This window comes from Rattus norvegicus, chromosome 2 (assembly GCF_036323735.1).
Source record: "Rattus norvegicus strain BN/NHsdMcwi chromosome 2, GRCr8, whole genome shotgun sequence".
In the NCBI taxonomy this organism is placed as follows: domain Eukaryota; kingdom Metazoa; phylum Chordata; class Mammalia; order Rodentia; family Muridae; genus Rattus; species Rattus norvegicus.
This window is the reverse complement of record NC_086020.1, coordinates 44,456,270-44,468,541: the sequence shown is the minus strand read 5'-3', so window position 1 is coordinate 44,468,541 and position 12,272 is coordinate 44,456,270. Positions and strand designations below refer to the sequence as shown.

Below are 12,272 nucleotides of genomic sequence, written 5' to 3'. Positions count from 1 at the left end.
TGACAACTAAGCCTAGGTATTTGATTTCAGACTTGCCAGAGTTCAGAACTGTGAGACATAATTTCCTGTTCTTTTGGAAAGAATGCAATTACCTACTATAGCCTGACTTTGAACTTGCAACCCTCTTGCTCCCACTGAGTGCTGGAATTATAATCATGCTACATCATGGGTAGTACATAGACAGCTGGGGGTAAACCTAGTGCTTTGTGTGTGCTATCCATTACTCTACCTACTGAGCAACACTCCCAGCCTTCAATCTTCCTGATTAGCTGCTAAATCTGTGGAATTTTGTCTTAGCAGCACAGAGAGTTTCACTTGTATTCTAGGTGTCTCAACAAGATTAGATTTAAAAAGCCTTTATGTCTGTCTTATAAGTATTGGTGGTTTGTTTCTCTTGTGTTTTCTCACTTTGACCTATCGCGGGGAATATTTCAGCACAGTTACATGTTCATTACAGTTAATAATTTAATTGATTGCTTTGAAGAAGTTGATATCCTTCCATGGCTAATAAATTGCTTAAGCTATTATAATTGAGTTTCCTGATCTAAAATCCAAATAGAAGTCATAATTCTGTTCATTGTTGAGCTGAACCACAGTTTTGGAACATTCATTATTTATCTGGAAGGGTGGCAGACTGACTTACGAAATGTATTGGGTTTAATAATCCCTTATCTCCAGTAACTCATTGTCAAGGCTGCTCTTAATATATTTTTCTAGATGAATCAAATCTATTTTATTTATACTTAATATATTCTTAAGAGATAATAAAATTAAATTAAGACTCCTCAGTGTTAGATTTAGATTTTGGTTCTCTTCCCGTGGAACGTGGATCTTGCCATTTTGTCCCAGCAGCCAAGTAAAAAGTTATTTAGAACAGCAACTTTCCTTGCATTTGGGGGCGAAACATTAGGACATAAAGTTAAAGCCTTCAGGTCCAGAGAGTCACCACTCTACAGCGGCATAATTTACCTAACTAGAGACTTACAGGGGAAATTGCTCAAGTCCCAAGGCTGATACAGGAAAAGAGAGACTAATTGGCACATTGTTAGCTCATCCTGGCGTGGCAACTAAGAATTAAAACCTGTAATGTGGCAGGCAATCATAGAGAAACAGGAAAATACACCCTCACGAGTGTCAACAGTTGTGGGTACAGAGTGAAGAAGAACATCCGAAACAAACAAAAGCTCTCTTGGATAGAACTAGAAAAGACATACTGTCACAAGGAAACACAGACAAGAGTTATATCTCACTTGAATGTTTGTAGACTAAATACACCAATTAAAAAACACTTTGTCACAGTGGATAGCACTGTTCTTGCAGAAGACAAGCGTTAATTCCTGGAGCCCATGTCAGGTGTCTCACAAACACTTGTAACCCTAGCTCCAGAATATCTTACAGCTTCCATGGGTACCCACATTCATAGGCACAGGATGTTACCCTCCCACCATATACCTACACATAAATAAAAATAACAATTTAAAGGACAAATTAATATATATTATTTTAATAATCTAGTTCAAATATGAAGGCAATTGAAAGTAAATGGTGAAGAAAAGTCTACTATGACATCAGCAAAGAGAGGTAGGTAGGAATGGCTGTGATAAGACAGAACAGACCTGAAATAAGGACAGTTACCAGGATAAATATCAGAATGCATAATAGTCAACATGTCTGGGACAAAAATTAGGTATCAAACTATGTAAGTCAAAGACTGGAAGCAGTCACATACGTCTACTAGAAATAGATCCAGCAGGGAGAGTCATTAAAGGAAAAGGCAAACTAAAAATACACCATCATGAACAAACTTGAATGTTTATTTGTTAAGATCATTTTTCTGGTTATATGTCTCCTTTCTAGAGGAAAAGAAAAAATGGGTAGGTGATAAAATCATTTCCAAGAAGAAAAGGAGAAAGAAGCTGCTGACATAGAAAAATGAACATGTTGTATAAAACATGTGGGATAAAATAGCAGAATCTTCTAGAGTGACCACTACCCTGGGGCTGACTAGAACACCTGCTTTGGAGAATGAAGGGAAGAATGCTTCTGACTGACTGCTGAAGAACACTGGTCCAATCTAGTCTTCCTCTTTAGTGGTGACTGCCTGTTGAAACTCCACCCACTTTTATTCCAAGGTAATATATCACTCACTCATATCTTTTTCATATTTTTAAATTGTGAACACCAATGTCTAGATTACTAAGACCACCATATATCATAGCTTTTAGATGTATTTAGTTTCTGAATATATTTTTTGATGTTTGAAGCATTTCACTGCCATTTAATTTCTGGCTCACCTTTTCTCTGGCTCTAAGGAATCTGACGTGTTTCTTACTGCTTTTCTATCCTGTGCTTGAAGAGTGCTGATCTGGCCCCATTGTTGTCAACATCAGTTTGGTTGTTCATTGCTAACAAACCCAACCACATTGAACACCACACAGGTTTTCTTTGTTTTAAAAAGGTGTGATACAGCATGTTATTAGGAAATCATGATTTTATTTTAGTAACAAAGTAAAAGAAAAGCAAAAAGAATTTCGCTGACAGATTCTTAGTTACTTTAATGATTTTGAACTTGCTTTAAGTCATTTATTTCTTTGAACCTGTAAGTTTGGGATTTTAATTTGAAATCTCTATAACATGATGTGTGCTGACTCACAGGTCTGCAGTCAAACAATTTCAAAAGTTTTTTAAAAAGGAAAATAAATACTCAAAAACCCATGTACTAACATTCATCATCTCTGAACATAATGATCCAGTCATCTACAAAATTACTTATAAAGTAGAAATAGCATTTCAAACCTGTTCAACTATATGAAAGAATATAAAAATATTAATATTTTAGTTGGGTGCTCAAATTAAAGAAAACATCCAATTTTCCTCTAAGTTATTGCTTGGACTATTACAGAACTTTAGGGTCAATCCAGATTATTTGTATAAGTTCGCCATCCTCAAAAACCTATGGGCAAAGCACATGAGGATACAAATACTCAACATCCCAATCGGTCAGTGGTTACTTAATGATAACCTGGATTAGAAGTCAAATAAGGACAGACCATAGCAACAGGAATGATGCAGCATTTTATCTCTAGTAAGTTTAACTGAATAATGAAGAGTTTCTGTATCTAGATAGGATCTCATCAAGGCAGTACCAAGTACCAGGCTCTGGGGTACAATAAGACAAAGATGTTTCAGGTGTATCGCATAGTGACAGAACAACGAACACTTTCAGCCAATATATTGCTTCTTCCAGTGGCAATGAAATTGTATCATATATGTATATATCACTAAAAAATAAGGTGAAAAGCTAGATGAGTGTGTATATGGAACTGAGGATCCTCAGGCTGTTGTGAGGTAAGCCCGCCAGAGATCATCACACAAATTCTCTTAAAGCTGAAAAGAAAGTATTGCTGGCCAGTAGGTGCCCAAATCAGGCAGCCTCTAGCCTTACAACTCTTTTTTTTTTTTATGAACAACCACAAAACATATCCTTGTTGTCATGTTTTACTCAGCAAGAAGCAGAAGTGCAGAAGCCCAACAAAAACAAGGTTAGGATTTTCCAGGAATGGTGGGTTAAGGCTTTGATAGGCCTTTGATTTCATTTTGTCATTTATTGGGGCCTACATGCTGGGTTTTGATGTCAGAATGGTACCTCTACCCTCGCATCAGTTGTGTTAACGTGTGGGGGCCGGTTATAGGGCATCTGGGTACAGAATGTTCACTTATCCTACAATGAACATAGGTTTGATCTATGTCCCCTCATTCCTAATGACTTCTTTACTAGGCTGCTATTGACAGTTGAAATGCTGCGTGTTAAGGTAATTCTCAGGGTAGCTAAGAGAAAATCTATGTGTAACTGGTTTACATACATTATCCCATAGGGAAAGTAGACAGTAGGCCATGCAGTTGGGTTGGTTGATTCACACGTCTGCTGTGTAATCAAGACTAAGTTCTCATCATCCTTCCATTCTGCTTTTCTCTTGGTAGTGTCTATCCCTTGTAATTGGTGCAAAATTTTTACCTTTAAAAATGTTTCTTATTTGAACCCAGTCATTATGTGGATGAGAACAAAACACCTCAGAGGTGTGCAGAAACCCAGGCTGCCTAGAGAAGCTGAATGTGGTATTCTAGCCGACAGTCCCAGTTAAGTTTCTGTTGATAGTGAGCATCAAAAATGGGAGTGAATGAGCTTTCAGTGGAATCAAACTTCTGGCTGTGAGTCTTCCAGTTGATGTTCCAGATATGAGATATGGCAGAGAAGAGTCCGTTCATACCGTGTTGAATTTCATGTCTGCAGGATCATCAAGAAATAGCAGTTTTTATTTTAGAATTACTGAATTTAGGGATAATTTATTATGTTGTAATAGAGAACTATTTTTATGTATTTCAATACTTTTGTGAAATGTGTATGATTGTGAGAGATCTAGAGATAGAATTAAAATGAGCTAACTCATATTGCATATGAGAATATAAACATATATACACAGACTCTGAGAAGTCAAGGTTTCCATGATTTTCACTGGGCCACTAGATGATAGTAGACAGATAGTTAGATAATCAATGTCCAATTGGGATGAGGAATAATCTTTTTCTTCTGTTGGACTAAGGCAACTTGATCTTATTCCAATTCTTGAACCAAAACCAGTGATCAGACAAAGCCACACACTAATGATTCATTTATGCAGAACACAGGAACTCTTCAGCTCATTGAAGATGAGTGGATACTTAAGTCACTGATTTGCTCTTCTTCTGTACACACCTGACAGGATCTGCTAGGGTCAGCTGAAATTACCTCCTCAGAGGATGTGTAGTGGGGATAGTATTATCCCCACTTGCTTTTGTAGCGGAAAGTGCCTTTCATCTATCCCAAACTCTCTGCAAATATGCAAACCACTTACATGCTTGATGGGCAAATTGTGAGAATCTTTTACACACACACACACACACACACACACACACACACACACACACAGAGAGAGAGAGAGAGAGAGAGAGAGAGAGAGAGAGAGAGAGAGAGAGAGAGAGAGAGAAGACAAAAATGCAAACAGAAAATGATTCCCCAAATCTTTAGTATATATTGGGCAAGTTTATGGCATTCTGCTAGTTCCCAAGTCAAATATATCGAAGAAAAGATCTATATAGTCTCGTGCGTTTACTCAGTCAGAAATATATTTTTAATTTTAAATGGGTTTGTCTGGTTTTATTGATCTTAGGATACTATGAGGTTAACTAGAATAGTTTGATAGGGTCCACATATTCCACTTTCATATAAGGCAACAGCTGAAAGAAGCCTTTTGATGAAGACATGATAAAGTCTTCCAAAGAACAGTTAAAAATGAGATGGTTTATATTATAATGAAAGTATGTAAACATTCACTCAGGCTCTAGGGAGAAGTCAGGTTACTTTATACTTCAGTCTCTATATAATTCTCAAATTATTCCTTGCTAATGAATACCCAACTTTTAGCGGAGAGAGCTTCATTGATTCTGATTCTGTTTGTCTTGTCTCAATTCTCTCCATATTTTGTGAGTCCCACACAACTCTCCATATGCATTGTCCTGGGAAGGTACTTTGTTGTACCAGGGAAATATTACTATATTCAAGACTTTGCAATCCTACCTTTACCCACTTCCTTAAAAAGTAGAGACTCTCAAATTAAAGGTCGGACTATAAGCAGTCTTGAGATTTTCTGTCTAGATAGTGGTAACTTACGACTTACTTTCTCTGTTTACCTCGTGCTGGTCATACTCTACCTTCAAACTCCTCAGTCTTGTGTTCGATGTGTTCTTCAGTGACAAGAAAGTTTTAAATTTTGATTTATGTGTTACAAAAACCAACCTCATCTGCGGTATTGGCTGAGCAGGCCATGCAGCTGTTGGCCTCTGGGTGACCTCCTCTGCCTGTTCTTTATGGCACAGTAGCAAGCAGACCTCTAGGTGTCTACTGTCTGGCCATGTTGTATGGCAATGGGTGGATCTTTGTATATTTATGACCTGCCAGCCATGCTGTACCCAGAAGGTCTCTCAAAATGTTACAACTTGGATGCCCCTCCCTCAAACAACTAAAAATAATAGCATATAAGAGAAATGAGAGCATAGCTTGCTCAGTTTCTTGCCTTCTGAGAACTCAGGTCTACTCCTCATCTGTTCATCTACTTGTGACTTCTCTTCTTACTGCTTAATCTGTGAATGCCTGTTCCCAGTGAAGATGCTTCACAGTGGCCCTGGAGGTGATATCGCCCAACAGTAAATCCATTGCTGTCTAATTGTAAGGTTTTTTTTTTTTTCAGTTACCACCCAGACCCAGACCCAAGACTTCGAGTTGGCCCACCTCAAAATCTACATCATCTGTGAACTCCTGGAATTCGTGGAAGGCTTGGCCCTCCTGATTCAAAGCTGCAGGATCTCCATAATACAAGGCAACAACACGATAACCAGGAGGAATCCCTGTGAAGAACCAATATTGATGGTGTAGAAGAAGCCAGAGGTCTTGAACTAGACCATTGACTTATTGCAAAGAACATTTTCAAATAAATGTGTTTGGGGAGAGGGGTATATTGTGGAACACACTGTGATACACTATGGCTTCCATGATGAGATATTTTCTATGTTCTGTTGTATTTTGTTTATTTTTCATTTTCTTTTGGGAGGGTTGCAAGAACAGAGGGTTGATATGAAGGGACAAAGAGATGAGTAGGGCTGGGTTATATGATGTGAAACAATCAATAAAATGTTGAAAAAAACCCATGTAGCATTTAGATTTCAGCATTTCAACAATTCAATCAAAAATAACTTTCTAGTGTCATTTAAGTGATTGGCTATCTCCAAACAGTAGACTTCTTTCCCCCTGGCTGTTATGTATCTTGAGTAAATTATTATTGATTTCTGAATGTGCAAATTAGAATTGGAGAAACTCCATAGTGTTTTTCTATTATAATTTGATAAATTGAGCCAACTACATGGTCAGTGAAAGATAGGACATTAAAATTACTTTGTTAAATGGCCTATATATCAAATCTAAATGTAGTATGAACTTGGTTTCACTCTTCAGGCTACCTATGAGTAAAGACTAAGACAGTGATACACAATAGATCTTGGCTAGTCATAGCCTAGGTGTATCCGCCCATGAATAGTAATTAAAATTTTATTGGAATGCACTACTATTTGAACAATTATTGTCTCTGGTTGTTTTGTATACAGTGGCAGAATTGAGTGGCTCTGGCAGATGACATATAAAATATAGGAAACCTACTATTTGGATTTCAGATAAGCAATATACATAAGACATCTTTATATTAAAAATTATTCAATATTTATTTGTAGTCAGTGAGGCCATAACTTCTATCCTCGACTGGGACAACCTAGCATACAAAGCCCAAGATAGTTATTACTTGGCTTTTGCTAACTTAATATGAAGGAAAAAATATGAAGTATGAAAAATGTTTCTGAGTTTTAGGTATACTTTATGCAGTAATTTGATGTACAATCCTGAACCAGACCATGATTCATATCTGTAAGATAATCTGGTAATAGTCACCTGCTTCCCAGGGTTGTATGAAGACATCTGACATATTAAGGGAACACACATGGAGAAAGGTACAGACAGAAGGGAAAGGGGTTTGGTCTACTTCTCATATCATGCAATGGATTATTAATGCAATCCCTAGTCTTTATATTCTGTGTGCAGGGCAAGAAGAAATAGCAACACCACATGGAGTACAAGTAGAAGGGAGAAGTATCATATCCAGATGTTACCCACAAAATTTAACAGACTAAATAGAAATTAGATGAAACACCAGGAATATAGCTTTTTATTTTCTTGCAACAAATTCATCCTAGGCAATATTTTTCTATAGATAAGGAAGATGCTAATGTTTTTTCTTGCCTCGAAAACAAAAGTCACTCTTTGGGGATCATTCCATCTTGACAGCTCTAACTTTAGTGAGAAGCAAGGCTGTATTCTAGAGCATTGCCATGTAGGAATCGCCTTTTGTTTGGAAGTTGAGGGAGCAGCTTGAACAAAAGGAAAGAGGAAGAAGATGGTGCCTGTTTATTCTCCCTTTAAACAAGTTTTCCAAACTACCTGACATCCTGCTATAAAACACTTGAGGAGGTATTTGCCAGTCTACCACTACAGGATGCATCTGGAATTGTGACTGAGTGTCACTGTCAAAATCTGCTCTAATTGGAACATTATCCTGAGCAGAATGGAGACTATCTTATGTCCTTCCATGATACTTCAGATGTCGGTGTACTAAGGCCCGAGAATTTATTGTTCATTTGTTTCCTCAGTGGGTGGTGATTACCTCGATATGAAATATTTTTAATCGTCTCAGTATTCTCAGCATGTGGTCCTGTGCTTGTAGGCTCCAGATAAATGGTGATCAAATGACCTAAATAAACACGAACCTAACAGAACTACTTCTTGTCCGCAGATTCTGTTCTGCTTCACTTCGGCTCACTTCTTTTTTCCTTAAAATAATTTTGCAGAGGCTGGATTGTAACTTGTTATAGGATATTTACTTGGGATTATAATTCGGCTTTTATTCCTTATAACTCTTTCCTCTCTCTTCTTTGTTTATCTGGTATACTGACATGGATTTTTTTCATTAGTTAATCAAATGTGAACAGTTCCAGCTTGGTGAATTCTAAGTGCTGTCTTCAAATTCTAGTTCAGGCTATGTCTACCTGAGGGTTTCACTTATAAATTAGACCAAACAGGTGGCTGGACAGGGACAGACAGTAGGATTATTAGTGCTAGCTCTCATTGAACTGCCTAGGTCAACTTGTGCAGTCATTTAAACTCAGCGGAAGCCAGCTTCCTCGAGATAACAGGAAACAGGGGTTTTATCAATACCTTATAAATTGTGTGTAGTGTAGCTCTGTGAAATTTGGAACCTCACTCAGAGGCTCCCCAAGTATTTAATTTTGACTGTGCAATGCTCATCCAAGAATTGTGAGAATGTTAAAGAATATTGGTGAAAAATACTTTAGATTTCTCCTAAATAGCAGAGAAACAGAGGCTGTACTTAGAAGGAAATGTATTTGAGGTTTGCTATCACAGCTCCACTGGTGATGAACCAGAACACACTCTTGCAAGTACTTTGGAGGCCAATACAAATCATGTAGCTGGTTCTTCTGGGAATGATTCGTGTGATTGCTTAGGCTAATTTTTAAGGGAACTCTGTGTCAGCATCCTCTAAGATGGTCATTGCCTTGCTAAGCTTCCTTATCTGCATTAAGCTGCTTCGGTCATGCTGGGACACTCTGCTACTCATTACAACTTCTAAAGCACAGGTACTAAGGCCAAAATACACTAGAATGAGAACATAAGATCCACTTGGCCCAGGACACGTTTCCAGAGCAGGGGCCTAAAGCTACCCTTTCTTAAACTCAAGATGGGTGGTCTGACCTGACCACCACAGACTTGGCACCACAGAATTCAAAAGTAGTGACATCCTGGAGTGATTACTGGGAATATGATACTATGTTTTGTTTTCAGATGTGTTAAAATGTAATGTTTGTTTTTATGGACAATTTGTTTGAACCTGTTTCCTGATTTTGTATTTTGTATGGAATAGAAAACTTTATACTCTAGACAGACTTTAATATTTCCCAGCATAGCTCTGTCCAATTGCATATCTGGCCCTTAATATGAGGCCAACCACCCACACACGAAATGCATGACTTCAGGAAGTCCAGTCGCAGAGCCATTTTCCTGCTCATGGGCTTATAGTCCTGCCTTTCTTTCATGGCTACTACTATGAGGCTTGTGCAGTATCATTTTAAGTGTTTGACTTTCTCATTGAAATTTGAAAATATCTGTCTGGCTTTAATATTACTTTAAATTGGAGTCTCTGAAATTTCCTCATTGAAACATAGACCTGAAGCCAGGTCTAAAGCATGGAAACTGCATTGATGTAGATGATGTAGGGGCTGATGCAGAGTGAGAACGGCTTCTGAGAAACTTTGAGAAAAAAGTTAAGTATGGTATGAGCTTGGGAAATCTGAAAGTCATCTTATTGACATCTTTAATGTGAAAGACATAGCTTAACCATTCAAATAAAGCTGTTGCTTTCTACCACGTGTGAAGCTTTAAACGGTTCGTATTTTCCACTATGCAGATTGATATGTGACTGGCATATGGTGGTAAACAGCAGAGCTGCTTCTCAACACGCAATAATACCCAGGAAGGAAGCTACCACAAAGACATCTCTGGCCTCAAACATCAGTAGTCAGAGTACTGTGAAAAGCCCTATGAATAGATGCCACCAAAAACTTTCTAAGCTATGTCCTAGTATGTCCTTTAAAGCTCTCAAAAGGGAAAAGAGTAGAACTCAAATGGAAGGCTACTGAGGGTTCCTACACATGATGTATTGATACCGAGTTATTGTCAGGCTAGTGGAGCAGTAGAATGGAAAATATGTTTTGGATGCAGAAATGTCGATGTTAGTCAGTGACTGGATATAAGACTTGAGGAAAGAAATGAATCAAGTTTTCAAGTTGGATGCTCACATTTCTACCCAAGTGTTCCACTTATAAATTAGACTAATCAGATGGCTTGACAGGGACAGACAGGAGGATTATTAATGCTAGCTCTCATTGAACTGCCTGGGTTAACTTGTGCAGTCATTTAAACTCAATGGAAGCCAGATAACAGGAAACAGGGGTTTTATCAATACTTTATAAATTGTGTATAGTGTAGCTCTGTGAAATTTGGAACCTCACTCAGAGGCTCCCCAAGTATTTTAATTTTGGCTGGGCAATGCTCATCCAAGAATTGTGAGAATGTTAAAGAATATTGGTGAAAAATACTTTAGATTTCTCCTAAATAGCAGAGAAACAGAGGCTGTACTTAGAAGGAAATGTATTTGAGTTTTGCTATCACAGCTCCATTGGTGATGAACCAGAACATACTCTTGGAAGTACTTTGGAGGCCTAATAATACTGGCTATTTCAACCTTAATACACTTTGATCCATGATACTTTTTCTAACATATCCAGTTTGTGAGATGCCAAGGAGGTGAGGAAAATGGGTAGCAGCTGGATTTGGGAGCTAGAAATTCAGTTTCAGCGAAATCTCTATGAAGGTCAAATGAAATAGGCAGCTGGTATATATGAGGCAGAAAGTAAGAATAGTGTGTGACTTTTTTTTTTTTTTTATTAACTTGAGTATTTCTTATATACATTTCGAGTGTTATTCCCTTTCCCGGTATCCGGGCAAACATCCCCCTCCCCCCTCCCCTTCCTTATGGGTGTTCCCCTCCCAACCCTCCCCCCATTGCCGCCCTCCCCCCACCAGTCTAGTTCACTGGGGGTTCAGTCTTAGCAGGACCCAGGACTTCTCCTTCCACTGGTGCTCTTACTAGGATATTCATTGCTACCTAAGAGGTCAGAGTCCAGGGTCAGTCCATGTATAGTCTTTAGGTAGTGGCTTAGTCCCTGGAAGCTCTGGTTGCTTAGCATTGTTGTACATATGGGGTCTCGAGCCCCTTCAAGATCTTCCAGTTCTTTCTCTGATTCCTTCAACGGGGGTCCTATTCTCAGTTCAGTGCTTTGCTGCTGGCATTCGCCTCTGTATTTGCTGTATTCTGGCTGTGTCTCTCAGGAGCGATCTACATCTGGCTCCTGTCGGTCTGCACTTCTTTGCTTCATCCATCTTGTCTAATTGGGTGGCTGTATATGTATGGGCCACATGTGGGGCAGGCTCTGAATGGGTGTTCCTTCAGTCTCTGTTTTAATCTTTGCCTCTCTCTTCCCTGCCAAGGGTATTCTTGTTCCCCTTTTAAAGAAGGAGTGAAGCATTCACATTTTGATCATCCGTCTTGAGTTTCATTTGTTCTAGGTATCTAGGGTAATTCAAGCATTTGGGCTAATAGCCACTTATCAATGAGTGCATACCATGTATGTCTTTCTGTGATTGGGTTAGCTCACTCAGGATGATATTTTCCAGTTCCAACCATTTGCCTACGAATTTCATAAACTCGTTGTTTTTGATAGCTGAGTAATATTCCATTGTGTAGATGTACCACATTTTCTGTATCCATTCCTCTGTTGAAGGGCATCTGGGTTCTTTCCAGCTTCTGGCTATTATAAATAAGGCTGCAATGAACATAGTGGAGCACGTGTCTTTTTTATATGTTGGGGCATCTTTTGGGTATATGCCCAAGAGAGGTATAGCTGGATCCTCAGGCAGTTCAATGTCCAATTTTCTGAGGAACCTCCAGACTGATTTCCAGAATGGTTGTACCAGTTTGCAATCCCACCAACAATGGAGG

At 38.5% G+C, this 12,272-nt stretch overlaps 1 long non-coding RNA gene across 1 annotated transcript; it reads left to right on the top strand.

Annotated features, from left to right (window-relative positions):
• The first annotated feature begins 1,417 nt into the window (after positions 1-1,417).
• LOC103691451 (uncharacterized) lies at positions 1,418-10,078 on the top strand. The gene is made up of 2 exons (XR_590887.3): positions 1,418-2,132; positions 6,285-10,078. It is a non-coding gene; the product is annotated as an uncharacterized LOC103691451 (long non-coding RNA).
• The last annotated feature ends 2,194 nt before the right edge of the window (positions 10,079-12,272 follow it).